This window comes from Pongo abelii, chromosome 13, assembly GCF_028885655.2.
Source record: "Pongo abelii isolate AG06213 chromosome 13, NHGRI_mPonAbe1-v2.0_pri, whole genome shotgun sequence".
Taxonomy (NCBI): domain Eukaryota; kingdom Metazoa; phylum Chordata; class Mammalia; order Primates; family Hominidae; genus Pongo; species Pongo abelii.
In genome coordinates this window covers 34,472,265-34,487,498 of record NC_071998.2, presented here as the reverse complement: position 1 = coordinate 34,487,498, position 15,234 = coordinate 34,472,265, and the positions used below count along the sequence as shown (strand labels likewise).

Sequence of the window (15,234 nt, the reverse complement as noted above, 5' to 3'; positions counted from 1 at the left end):
TGAGGATTCAATAGGATAGAAACGTTCTCTTTTTCTCATTCAACAAACACTTATTAAGCACTTGTGTGCATTCAATAAATTGTGTGCCAGACTTTGTGCTAGTAGCCACTAGAGGCGTAAAGATGAATAAAACCCACTCCTTATTCTTAAAATCTAAATGTCTTTGTTCCTTCTAATATCCTTTGCATTCTTCCAATTAAAGCATGTTTTGCCTTGTTTCTCCTTCCAGGGAAACTATTTAATACAATTATTCTTAGTTGCCAAACATATCAAATCAAAAATTAATGCCAAGCATGGAAAGTGCCACCATATTAACTTAACTAATCGATCTTCCATTATTTCCCAAGTATGCTTACAATTGTCACAAATTCGTGTGACAAGAATATCCTTTGTAAGGGAAGGTTTAAACCAAGGTTATGCCTTTGCTATCCATCTGATAAGACATGCATGTTCCTATCTGGTGCCTGCCATCATCTTCTTCTTGCAACTATAAAGATTCTCCAGCTCTAACTTCTTGGGCCACATTTGCCCTACTGCAAGCCACATGGGCAAACATTCTGCCACTTTACACTCCATACCGTGAAGGGATGGGGACCCTATGAAGCTGCCTGCCCCTGCCGGGGCACCTCTTGTAGCCATTCTCACCTACCAGCCTAAACCATGCTGGCTACGATTGCTTCTCTATGACTGTACCTTCCAGGCCTGACTTTCTGGAAAGGAGGATACTTGGAAAGCAGAATTCCCACAACTGTTTTGAGGTTTATCTGTGCTTCAAGTTTGAAAAGTTAATTCTGAAGCCCAAAATCTGAGCATTGCCTATTCTATCTTTCTACATATAGGCTATAGCAAACCGTACGAGAGAAAAAAATGAAAACTTTACTACTGCCTGAAAGAGGAACATGGTAAATTTAGCAGAAAATATGGGGGAAAGAAGCATAGTTATAATATTTCAAAACATGGTTTCATTATACGAGTAGAAAATTCTAGGTTTATTTCTGCTTTGGGTTAATTAAAAAGTGACCTTGCCAAATGACGGTCAGTTGGATATCTCTTATCATCCTTCAGTGGTATTACATGGTTTTTCCTGGAACTACAGATCTGCATTACCTGGTTGGGGAGGAGTGGGTGGATATATTTAGAAACATTCAATAATTAAAATCACTTTCTACTTACCTTCTGCAAACACATCTTAATGATAGAGTTTCCTTCAATTCCATTAAAGCACAGTTTTAATGAAATCTGTTATCTCTGCTTCTTTTAAGGAGATATGTTCTCAGTAATTCTATTTTAAGGGGGCTATCTTTTCTTTCTAATGCTTATGGAGAACACACCACACACACACACACACACACACACACACACACACACACACAGTGTGCTGTGATCTCTCCAAAAATAAATTAAGAAGTAGTAAAAGAAAGGGAGTGGAGTTGGGCAAGAAAAAGCACCCAAGGGAAGCTGCTAGCTCTTTTCAAGTCCTCAGGAAAACAGCATAAACAAATATACCTTTTTAGCAGTGTCATCTTTAAATAACCTTAAAGAGTCATGATTCACTTTCAAGAACAGCTCCTTGAACTTCCATCAAAGTTCCCATGGCCTTGCTGACGTCACCCTTCCAAGGAGACTGAGGTCACACCTCTAGACTTTTTCTGGAAATACTCTGCACTTTACAGGAATGATTAATTTATGCAAAACTGCTTAATTACCTTGTAAAAAACACATAGACAGGAAATAGAGAAACAGTGCATCAACAGACTAGCAACGTGGGTCATCTGCAATTCTTCATGTTCAAGACAACAACCTGCTTGTTAGTGAAGGGACGCTGTCCTAAAGATTTGTCAGATTGTGTTGGAACCTCCCTGAGATAGCAGGTGAACCCTAAGGGGATGTGGAGATTGGAGTTACAGGACCCAAAAGACAGCTTACTGGTAGCAAAAGCAGCTTCTGGATTCTGTCAGTGGGTATAATCTGTTAATTCAATTTGTCCTGGCTTCAGCTTCCCTTTGGACTTTGAGATCTGCTAAAAGTTTATGAGGAAAAAAAAAAGTGGGTAGCATTTGTTTTTCTTTATATTTTGTTTTCTAAACTCCCAGATGTCAATTGGTAGTAGCGGCAGGTATTGGCAGCAGCAGTGGTAGTGCTAGTAGTAGTAATAGTTGTAAAAAGAACAGTAGCAACTAACAGTAATTATGTTTTATAAAATGAGCACATAAAATTCTTATATCAAATCTGAGATATAGCTATTTACAATGTTCTTCTACAAAGGAAGAAGCTAAGCCTCAAAAGGAGAGGGACTTATCTGCAATCACTCACAATCAGTAAAGGGCAGAGCCAGAATTCAAGCCCAGACACTTGACTCTAATACCCTTGATGCTGTGTGATAATATGTAAGACCGTAAGATGAAAAGCCATTATCTCAGTCTCTGATTGAATACTATAAAAAGTAGTTTGTTGCTTCATTAATATTCTGCTTATAAAAATACACTCAACAAATGACACCATGGTGTTTCACATTCTCTCCATGGTATTAGAAAACTCTGGCACAGAAGTTATCATTATTTAAAAAAAAATCCATAGGAGTTACCATCTTCTATTCACATTCAGCTAGATACAGATTTCTTTAACATACATTATTGACTACTAACAATGGGCAAAGCACTATACTAAGTGCCTCCACATACACATTTTGATGTAATCCTAATAGCAGATAAGGGAGATTGCATTATTTCCACTTGCTAGATGAGGCAATGAAAGAAAAAGAAGATAGTCATGCATCCATTTAATTATTAATTTATTCAACCAATATTTGAATATCTACTACATACCAGGCACCATTCTAGGTACTGGGAATGCAGGAATGGAAAAAAAGACCCTACTCGACCAAGGTTTAAGTCAAGAGAAACACACACACACATACATGCAATTCAAAAAGATGTCAAGACATGATAAGTGCCATGAAGAAAAACTAAACAACATAAGGGATAAATATTGAGGTGGTGGTGACAGGGAGGCCCTTTTACATGCAAAGCCTCTCTGATGATGATAGTTAAGCAGAAACATGAAGTGAAGGAGTAGATATATGGGAAAAGAGCACTCTCACCAGAGACACATTTATCAAAACTGACTTCGTGCCAGTACTGAGCTTGGTACCGTAGATATAATGATTAATGAGGCATGGTCTTGACCTACCAGGAGCTTTTGGTCTATTTGTGAAGACATACATAAATACATTATTACAGTACGATCAATACATGTTCAGGGCATTATGAGCAGGGTCAGGACTAGGACAAGGCAAGGAAACAACTTCATTTTAAAAGCAGACAATACCAGGATGGCTGATTTTTGTCTTGTGCCTCAGGTTCTAGTATGGCTCTGCATGGCACTGATTATAAGTACATACAGGAAAGGTTTCTTACCCTCTTTCTGGGGACTGGTGGTCCTGGAACTGATTATATATGAGCTGAGCCTTAACTGATAGTAGCAGCTAAATTCAGTGCCTTGTCAGAGTCACAGAGCCCAGGAAGTGTAGAACAAAGCTTCAAATACACATTTCTATATTAAAGATCATGGCTCTATCTACCTGATCAGCATTTCCTAAAGCATGTTTGCTGTGTTTGCAGAGCAGTGGATCCACAGGATATTAATAGGTATTACTGGAAAAACTGGTTTGGTGATCAAATAAGCTTGAGAACATTCAGCATATAAGAATTTTAACAGGCTTCTTTATTGAAGAACTTTTCAGAGACTTCATAAGCAAACAATACCCAACACTGAGAGAAGCATCTCTTCCTTCACAAGGACAACAGAGGAGCAAAGTGCAACCAAACAACAATAATGCAACTATTATTTATTGTGTATATTACAGGCCAGCACTTTACACATACATACATACATGCAAAGTACAAACTATGCAATATATATATGTGTGTGTGTATATATGTACATATATATATATACACACATACACACACATATCTATCTGTATACGTGTACCTGTGATTTCATCTTTATAATAACCCTGGAAGATAGTTGTTATTATTTCCATTTTGCAGTTGAGAATAACTGAAGGATTTAAAGACTCTAACAATTAGCCTGAAGTTATGCAGCTTATATGTAGCAGACCCAAAGGCTTTGACTCCAAAGTTTGTGTTTTCTTAGACACTATACTGCCACTCTGGAGTCTAGGTAATATTCAGAGACTGCACAAAAGCTGGCGAAAATATCTCTGGTGGGTTCAGGAATTTGAATAATAAGCCAGAACAGTATTAATTCCAAATGATCTGGGAAACAAGCCTATAGAACAAAATGAACTATGAAGATGCTGAAGTTTGCAAAGTCGATTTTGGTTTGGTTGTTTTCTGAGCCCAGTGTGTATCCAACTATCTTGCAGGTTTCTGGTAATTATGAAAGACATACCATTTTCCGAGTTTTTTTTTCATAGATAATACTGTTTTACTCATTTTTTTTTTTCATTCAACTGAGAGTGTATGCAACGATCCTCTGTATATTCTGAACCCAACAAGGCAAGGATCTGGGATTATGTCAGCCTTGCCTTCCAACTGCATGACAGGTTGGGGTTGTCCTTTCTATACCACAAACACTTAACCCAGTCAAATGTCTTCCATGCTTAAAGGGGCTGACTTACGAGCAGGAACTTCATGAGCAAAATGCATAAAAATATAAGATGCATATCAAAGGGAGACCCAGGTGGCAGATTCCATGTGTTATTTTTAGTTAGACCACCAAAATCTTTTTGCCTTCATAAACAGAACCTATCTGGATTCAGCCATATTCCTTTGGAGAAGCTGATTAAATAAGAAAGGAATTTTGCCACTAATAGGCAATGCCCAACGAAAATGAGGCTCTTGTGGCTCATCTCAAAAGGAAAAGCAACAAGAAAGCACTGAATTTGCAAAGAAGGGAAGCTCATAAATTGTGCACAAAAAGGTTTTGAAGATTCAGATAAAAAGCTCAGTTCCAGCATGACCATCTGTTATGTCCCCCTAAAAGAAGATAACTAGTAGTTTATAAAAGCAATAAAACAGTTCCAGAGCTCAAAGGCAATAGCAAGGACTTCCAGTTACAAATCAGGGAACATGCAGGCTGACATCCAACTGAGCATGCTTCCATTACCCCCCACACTGCCTCTCCAGTCAGAAACAAAGATTCTCTAGTTACTGGTGTCTGATCTACTCTTTTTCTCCCTCAAAGGGATTATGATTGGGCATCAAACCTGCCGTCCCTCTTTCCTTCTGTTGATGTGCACTGCTTAATTTTTTTTATCTGGCCACCTTTTCCATACACATATATCATCTTTGACCTCTTCCATCTCACTCTGCCTCAGCCTCTTCCAATTCTTATCCACTTTTCTTAGCTCTCCACCCCCACCCCACCATTTGATTGAGTAGTGAGCCAAGACTGGAATCATACCCGGACTAGTCAGTATGAGAAATTAATGATATACTTGGTCAAAAAGAAGAAAGTTTAACCATAAACCAGAGAAATCAACTTCTGAAACTGAAATAAAGGGCTCCCATAGTTTCTCCCCTAGAGCCTCCTTCCCAGCTTCTTAATCGAGCTTTGCAGTCAAGAGTTTGGGCAAAGGCTTGTGCTGCCTGGACCGTAATCCTGGCTCTGCACTTTCTGGATATCTGACCATGGGTGAATTACTTGACCTTTAAATCCCTCAATTTCCTCATTGGTAAATTGTGCACAATAATGTAGCTTCCTCTTGGGGTTGTTAGGATTAAATGAAATAACTTATTTAAAGTATATAACACAATGCCTCACAAATTTTTAAGTCCACAATTAATGTTATTCATCATTATCAGCAGCAACAGCAGTTATACCTTTCTCCAATTAAACTGTTATTTTTTTTGCTCTTACCCTCCTTTTGTAATAATTACTGACTGCAACTATATTTTTGCTATTCTTTTATTACAAACACACACTGAAATTACTTAAATAATAATAGGAGCCTAGCTTTGGCCAATGATAATGTTAGAGGAGGTAAAGCAAGGGGAAGACCCAGGCTACCTGGTGGGTACCCGGTTCAGGGCCTGACCTTCAGATCACAGGCTCTGCTTGAGGTCTGATTTTGTCAGCTTGCTAAGAATGGACCCATCTCTCAAGGGGTACATTTGAATTAATCAAACTCAGGAAACATTTATAGAACTGCAACACCTATCTTTTAAGTTACAATAATAAACATAATTATGACAGAGCTGTAATACTTGTGGCAACAAAACCAGAGAAATGTCTCCCTGTAGACCTATAAGAAGCCCAATTTTAACCAGAAGTTATTAGGCGAGTATGCAAACAAAACAAGAGAGTTAGCTGATTTTAGCTACACTCCCTAAAACAGGCTGATGCATCTATCTTCCAGAGAGACAGACCTTTCAGCCGTCATTGGCTAAAGCTCCCTCTACAATATGTAGTACCACCTGGGGATGCTGCCAATGGTTGTTCAAGGGGCTAATTTCTCACTTCTTCCAGGGCTAAGAACTGAGTTTCCCTTCTTTGAGTAACATTTTTATAGGCCCCAAAGCTATTTTGCCTCTTAAAGGTAACTTTGCATATCTCTGTTCTGATCAATTTTATACTAATTTCATAGTTGCACTACCTAGGGGGAATTTTTTTTTCCCTTATACATAAGCTCTTGGGTTGAACCTCAACATACTAACAGCATTTACTATTTCTATTACTTTGCAGGGAAAATAGGCATGTGGGAAGATGGGGGCTACTGAAGGTCCAATTATGTATCATATTACTTTACAGAAAAATTAGCTTCAAGTTCCAAGTAAATAACTTTACAAATGTATCTGACACTTGCTCCCACACCCTCCATCTCTATTAATAAATTAGCATTATGCTAACTTCATTTTTAAGCTAAAGAATTTCTATTTCTAACATACCTCTTCTCAATGATAAAGAGGTCATTATAATTTTTGGCATAAATGCGGCAAAAGGAAAATGGTGACACTTGTACCACCTACACGATCTGCAAACCACAGTTAAGAGTTGTTAATAACATGAGAAATTTTTGAATTTAAAGGGTTAAGTGAAAGGAATCAAGATTAACAGTAATATATTCAGAATATGGGCAGTATACCATAGAATTAATCTTTGCTCCGAAACTTACTGCCTGGGGCAGATGCCTTACTCTGCTGTGTCTAATCAGATAAGCCAGTGATGTATCTTTCTGCTTCAGTTTCTTCATCTGCAAAATGGGAAGACCACGCCTACATCATAGATTGTAATGGGGATGAAATGAGTTAATATCAGTGAAGTATTTAGAACAGGGATTAGCACATAACAATCACTCAATAACTGTTAGCTCTTTATCATCTCCACTATAAAAATACAATTAAAAAACTAGGGAGAATACATCCATATATCCAAATATTATTATCTACCTCTGAAAGGGGCTTTCTTCCTCTTTATAGTGTCCCGTGCTTTCTCCAAATTTTGTATAATGCCCATATAATACTCAGATAATAAAAAAATAAACTTTTTCAAAAAATTATCTCAGTTGGTAACTTTTAACCTGAAATAACGTTTGCCCAAAAGCCCCTTTAATGATGCCATTTTAGATTTATAACTGCGTCACTTTTCTACTGCTGCCATAACTACTTACCACGAACACAGTGGCTTAAAATGATACAAATGCATTATCTTACAGTTCCACAAGTCTGAAGTCTAACACAGGTCTCTGTGTGCTAAAATCAAGGTATGAGCAGGGCTACGTTCCTTTGTGGAGATAGGAGACCACTGATTAGAGTTGCACTGCCTAAAATAGTAGCTGTAGCCATACATAGCTATTTAAACTAATTGCAATTGAATAATATTACAACTTCAGCTCTTCCATCACTCTGGCCATATTTCGAGCTCGGTCGCCACGTGTGGCCAGTGGCTTCTGCATGGGACAGCACAGATGCAAAACACTCTCATCATTGCAGAAAGTATGGACAGTGCTGAGCTAGAGATGTGACTCATACGGACTTCCTCACTGGCGTTCTTGTGCTTCAGTGGCCTGCATTGTCTTTTCAGATACAAATGGGCTCAAGTCAATCTCCTGTTTAAAATTCTTCTCTGCTCTCTATTGCTTAAAACATTTTCCCAACATTTTAAAGCTACATAATTCGAACCACATCTTATATATAAATCATAAAATGTAGCTGCTCTCGTTATAACTCTAGTAGGGGCTTCAAGACCTCCATTAGCCTCATTCCGCTGTAAATCTCTGAGCACTTTGATGCTGTCTAAAGACAAAGTGAAACTCCTTAGCATGGCATAAAAAACTGTTCTTCATCTAGTCCCAGCCCCTTCGCTCTTCCCCAGAGACCACTCCACTATTCCCTTTCACCCTTCTGTAACTTCATCCATGAAATCCCCTCTACTGCAATGTCTTTCTCTCTTTCCTTTTTCTTTTTTTGAGACCGAGTCTCACTCTTGTGGCCCAGGCTGGAGTGCAGTGGTACGATCTCGGCTCACTGCAACCTCCGCCTCCCGGGTTCAAGCAATTTTTGTGCCTCAGCCTCCTGAATAGCTGGGATTACAGGCACGTGCCACCATGCCCAGATAATTTTTGTATTTTTAGTAGAGACGGGGTTTCACCATATTGGCTGGGCTGGTCTCGAACTCCTGACCTTAAGTGATCTGCCCACCTTGGCCTCCCAAAGTACCAGGATTACAGACATGAGCCACCGCGCCTGGCCTCTTTCTCTCTTTTCTACCTACAAAACTCCTCCTCAGCCTTCAACCTCTAACTCCATGTTCGTCATGGGGAAAAGCCTCCTGATGCAGAATTTTCACTCAGGCCAGGTGTTCTCATACATACTGAGAGCAATCACATGGATAGACTTTTAAGGACTTTTCTGTGAATCCCCAAAATTGTATGCATAATTTCATGTGCAGGTACATTTAGAAGGTACATGCTCTCTGGTTTTCCTACAGTTATTAACTGGCCAGTGACCCCAAAAGTTTAGGAACAGTGCTAGAGAAATTTCAGGGTTCAAACAGGAGTCCTTTCAGCACTTTATGATCCCTCTTTTAATCTGTTTCCAAACATACCTTTTTATTTTTAAATTTCCTTACACAAATACAGTCATGCACTGCCTAATGATGTTTTGGTCAATAATGGACTGAATATAAAATGGTGGTCCCATAAGATTATAATACCATATTTTTACTGTGCCTTTTCTATCTTGAGATATGTTTAGATATACAAATAAATACTTACCATTGTGCTATAATTGCTTACAGTATTATTGAGTACAGTAACATGCTGTACAGGTTTGTAACCTAGGATCAATAGGCTATACCATAGAGCCTAGGTATGTAGTAGGTGTATACCGTCTAGCTTTGTGTAAGGACACTCCATGATATTCGCACAATGATGAAACTGCCTCATGATGCATTTCTCAGAATGTATCCCTGTCTTTAAGTGACACAGGACTGTGTATACAGTCAGTTCTGCAGTCTTGTCTTCAGGTTAGAAGCATATGCCCCATTCTGGTTCATTCTCTCATGACATAGAATGCCAGGTACTCCAACATATGCTCTCTACAAGAAAAAAAGAAAAGAAAAGAAAGGTAAGGCAGTGCACATTGCTGAACTAGGAAAATAGTTCTACCATTATTAATTCGACTCTGTATACTTTAGAAGACACTAACAGCATTTACAGAGGTCTTCACGTGCCAGGTACAGTGCTAAGTGGTTTACATATAGTATCTTAATTAAGCCTCAAATCCCTTGAGAAGTATTATCTCAATTTTTACAGATGAGAAAACAAGCTTAAGTTACATAGCAAGTAAATGGAACACTGGGATTTGAGCCCAGGCCATCCAATAAGTGGGTACTAAATTCACTGCATTCTTGTAGTGTTCTTAGTTCTACCTGAATAATCACTGTAAAGGATCTCTTTTAAAGTGATATTTGTGGCTGTCTAAACTTAAAGATCCTGAGGAAAAGTGTAAAGATGTTAGCTGAAATGTTAAAATCAGTCCCTTTTAAAATGGAGACAAAGGCTAGCATTATACAGTGACTCTATGTTAGATAAAAACATATCATGAATTTACAAATAAGTCTGTCACTCACCGACTAGATTTCTCTAGGGAAGTTCCTTAAACTCTCAATGCGGTTTCCTGATATGCATAATGGGGGCCATAAAAATACTTGGTTCTTGAAAATAAATTAAATAACATAGGTATGATGGTTAATTTTAGGTGCCTACTTGACTGGGCTAAGAGATGTCCAGATAGCTGGTAAAACATCATTTTGGGGTGTGTCTGTGAGGGTGTTTTTGGGAGATATTAGCATTTGAATGAGCAGACTGAGTAAGATCACTCTCACCAATGTGGGTGTGCATCTTCCAATCTTTTGAGGGCCCAAGTAGAACAAAAAAGCAGAGGAAGGATGAATTTGCTCTCTTTAGTTGGCTTGTGACATCAATCTTCTGCCCTTGTACACTGGCATTCCTGGTTCTGGGGCCTTTGGACTCAGACTGAATCACACTACTGGCTTCCCTTGTCCTCTAGCCTGCCAATGGCAAACTGTGGGACTTTTCAGCCTCCAGAATTGTGTGAGCCAATTCCTATTATCAATTTCCTCATAGACAGATAGATGGATAGGCAGGCAGACAGACAGACAGAGCCTATTGATTGTGTTTCTCTAGAGAACCCTAATGCAATGATGAAATACATGTTAGTAATGGTCATTACTGTTGCTGGAAAACAGGTTTCAGGTTGGAAGAATGTTCTTTCTGATTCACTGGTCTTCCTAAGTGAGCTAAGATAACTGAGCTGAAGGTTGTTAAGACTACCTGCTCTTCGGCTTTTGTCTAAGAAGGAAATGAATCAGAGAGATAAGACTCCTGCTGCATACGTAAGAGTTTTATGGGATAGTGACCAGTGATAAATGTGTTATTCTCTAACTATCAGGAGTTGGAGGGAAGAAGGCAGATGAGACCATTAAAAATATGAGCCCCTAAACAGATTGGGGCTACTGCAGCTGGCTTAACATCCAGCTCATCAGAATGATATCTTAGATCTAGCCCTGCTCCTCCAGCTCTCTCCAGGACTGGGTACACAAACCCAATCAAATGAACTCTGGTCCACAAAGAGACACTAACATTATGTCTGTCATAACCACATCTGCTCCAGGAAATACTTCATGACCCATAAAAGTCCTCCATCTTGGGGGCCAGGAAGGGAAAGTGCAATGGCTAAGTGACAAACTTCTCTTTTGGTTTGTGGCCACGTCTTAGTCAGTTTGGCTGCTATAACATGCATTTCTTATAATTCTGGAGTCTAGAAGTCCTAGATCAGGGTATCAGGTTCTTGGTGAGGGTCGGCTTCCTGGTTTAAAGATGGCCTCTCTTTATTGCTGTACCCTCACATGATGTATGTGTGGAGATACACAAACAAACACACACACACACACACACACACACACACACAGAGAGAGAGACACACACACACACACACAGACAAAGTGCATGAGCTCTGGCCTCTTTATCTTTTTATAAATGCATTAATCCCATTCATGAGGCCTCTGACCTCATGACCTAATTACCTCCTAAAGGCCACACCGCTAAACACATTCAGAACTTAGGCTCCAACATGCAAATTTTGAAAGGTACAAACATTCAGTTCACAGCAAGCCATGAAATCAAAAATGCTCTTATATTCTGGTTTTACATGTAGAGTATTAAAGAGAGCTTCATGCAGATGAACCACACAGGATAACAGAAGTTGAAGTGTGTGGTTTTAACTTGTAAAGTTATTCCATACAAAGTATTTTACAATTTTTGAGTTAACGCAAGGCTATCCTATAATTTTCATTAAAGCATTTTGCATACTTCTATTAATGCTTGACATTCTAAAGCCATGAAACATACTTTCCGTTCCTCCACAGTCTCGCCAGCTGTCTACTTGCTGTCCCTTAAACATACTGAACTCATTCCTGACTCCTAGATTTAGCTCCTTAGTGTTCCATTCTCCATGTGGAACACTTTTATCTCTGCATAATCAAACTTACCCAACCTTCACATTTTGTCCCAAGCCCCATCTTCTATTTAGATGTTAAGACTTCTCCAATTCCTGCCATCTCCACTCACCTTGCTTACAACTGTGTATATTCCACAGTGAATTAATGTACTCTATGTGCCAGGAAGTGTGCTGGGCACTGGAGATGCAGCAGTGAACAAAACAGATGAGTGGTAAACAAGGCAGAGGAACAATCAGACAAAAACTAAAACTATATTTCTATAGTAAAAGGTAATATGGCAAGATTACCAAGACAGACTTCAGAATGAGAAGAGATCTCACCAGGTTTCCTGAGACCTGGGGTGATGCTAGATTGGGTCAGACCTCACTGTGAGCTGTCCTGGGAAAGAATCAAGATTTGAGACTAGTAGTTACCACCACCCAATGAAGTGTAGATAGAAATAAACCACCAGTACACACACAGTTTATTGTGGATAAGTCTGGAGTTATGCAACGCTTATCCTCTCCTCTCAAGATTTAGCCTACTGTGCCATTAATGACACACTTCTTTGCCTCCTTTATAAAAAACAGGTCTTTTTAAGTTCTGGTAGTTATCGCTCTTTCAAAATACCATATCAATGCTATCTTTCTTCAAGCAGCATAAAGTGAATTTTGAAGTGTTTTATTCTGATGATGTCCCTTGAAAGATATCCACTTGTTAAGTATCTCCCATGTAATTTTCAGTCGAAAGTCCAACATCTGCAGACAGAAGTGAGAACAGCACAGTTGGAAAGAGGCCTAAAGCTGTTATTTTAAACAAATAGCTAGTTACAAGTGCTGGTGAGGGAGAGCTTTTCCATTTGTCTTTTCATACACAGACTAGCTTGTCACCGCAGCATTTGTGTCCCTAATCTGATTAGCTAGAGGGGTGTCCAGAAATCCCCTAGCTACAATAGCTACTTGCAAACTCCAAATACATCAAAACAATGATTAATAAAATATATCTATAAGCGTGTTTACAGTCGCAGGGGGTTAAGAGGGAAATGAAATAGCAGCTATTGCAAACTCCTTTCCCCTGGAATTCATAATTTATTTACTTTGTCTGTCCTGTTCCCGGTGTGGCTATAATCAATTGCATTCAATGTCAACTACTAGTACCACAGTCTACTGTGCCTGCATTTCTAGCTCTACACACTAAAAATTCCACAAACACTTTCAAGAAAACATCAACATCTACATATTAGTTATCCAGGTGAAATATAATTGCTACTAGAAAATGATCTGGGGGCCTAACCTTCCCTGTAAAAGTGTCCTTAAAGAGAAATATATTAATCAGGGTAGGCTAAGTGAGAAAAGAACCCCAAAACCTCAATGACTTAATATAATCAACGATTATTTCTCACTTATGCCAAATGTAATGTGGATATTCCTGGTCTGGCTGTTCTCCTAAACATAAACTAAGGGATCCGGGTTCCTTCCAACTTTTACTGTTTGCAACTGCAACATAACATACCACTATTTTCATGGAATAATGTAAGTGTAGGCATGGCCTACCAAAAATTTAACCACCTCTTCCAAAGTAACACATAATAATTTATGTTCACATTAAATAAGCCAGAAATAGCCAAAGGCCTCACCTAGATTCAAGAGCCTTGGGAAATGTAAACCCAGCGAAATGGCATTCAACCTCCCGGAAAGGGAATGCCACATTGCTGGTGATCAGCTAGCCATCTCTGTCCTGAGGACCTAATGTAGACATATTTTTCTAAAACACACACACACACATGATCTACCAATCTCAACTCTTACCAATCCTCCAGGAGATTATCAATGCATGGCTCCTAAGTCCTCACAGTGATACAGTCCCGGTTTAAAGGCAGGGGCTTAGGAGGCCAACAAACCTAGATTCAAATTCTAACCCATCACTTAGCAGTGGTGTGACCTTGTGCAGATAGCATATCCCTTCTCTGCGTCACCTCAACAATGGAGATAACCGTCATATTTTATTCACAGGGTTGTTGTGAAAATTAAATGATGGGGCATCGCAATAAAGATACCCCCAAAATGAGAACAAAGGCTATTTAATTAGAACTTGATAAAACAAGGAGTCAGCCACTGTCACTTGCATTTGGTAGAGTCAAGGTCAGGCAGGGAATAAGAAAACTTTATAATGAAAAAAGGAAAGGCTTCAGGTATGCTTTGATTGGAGGCTGCTGGCATGGGGAAGCTGGAGATGGGCTAACCAGGACTAGACATCTTAAGTGATTGGCTTGCGAAGCATATTGGACTTTCTCTGCTTGATCCTGAGTGGTAAGTGGCAAAAATTAGGGGAGCAGAGGGTCACTAACCAAGTCCTGATAATAATTGGCTGATGCTACAGAAGTTGTGGTTTGGTGTCCCGGGTTGGTGGCTGTGCAGTTCATGAGTCAGCTGTCATACATGGTCTGGCCTTTGCCCCTTTGCTTTCTCAGTCTCTCATGAGCTATTATTTTTTCCAAATTGGAAGGTAGGTCTACTCTTCTTTCACAGACAAAGGTGATCTTCCCAGTTCTCCACTCCTATGGAAGAACTTTTAATCAGAATTTTTATGTTCTTAGGCCCTTGTGTTAAGGGATGAGAGGCAGGGAAAATACAAGACAATAGCTTTAAATTCTGTGCTGTCTGGCAAAGCCAGGTCTACCACTAAGCTACACTGCATAGAGCAAATCTCTCCATAGCCAGTTGAAGCCACTATTAAATAGCAATAGTGTGTTCTAAAGTGCTGTGAATGAATGGGCTTTCCAGGATGCTGGAGAGCTGAGGGCAGAGAAAGAGTGCTCAGAAATGCCTACACACCGATTGCCTTTTCCCCCAGGTGAGGATGGAATGCTCTGACCTGAGTTTGGCTCAATAACCAGCAGAGCCTAAAGTTTGCAAATATCTCCTTGAAGAATTAACTACAGAGATTTTATTGAGTGTGTAGATTCGTTATGAATGGTGATGAAAGGCACAATATAAAGTGACCCTGACCCAGCACAAACTTAAGCTTCTTGGATCCTGCAAGACCTTACCTTACATGGATAATGTTACGAGTAGCTACATGCCCCTACCTCACCCATTAGAGACTCTGGGGTACAAGTGAAGTGGCAGGAAGATATTCTGCAGCTGCTTTTGCTCTGTGTTGTCATATTGCTTCTGCTAAGTTTCTGTATCCTTGACTAAGCCTCAAACTTACAGCATGTGTGTGTGTGTGTGTGTGTACATGCAC

General features: G+C 39.4%; 1 long non-coding RNA gene across 1 annotated transcript in view; it reads right to left on the bottom strand.

The window, feature by feature from the left end:
* The window catches only part of LOC129047825 (uncharacterized), a 169,524-nt gene that overhangs the window by 75,017 nt on the left and 79,273 nt on the right, over positions 1-15,234 (bottom strand). Inside the window, exons 6-7 of the long non-coding RNA XR_010136501.1 lie at positions 12,619-12,746; positions 7,142-9,564 (exon numbers count right to left, since the gene is read on the bottom strand). This is a non-coding gene — a long non-coding RNA (uncharacterized LOC129047825). The remainder of the gene's footprint in view (positions 1-7,141; positions 9,565-12,618; positions 12,747-15,234) is intronic.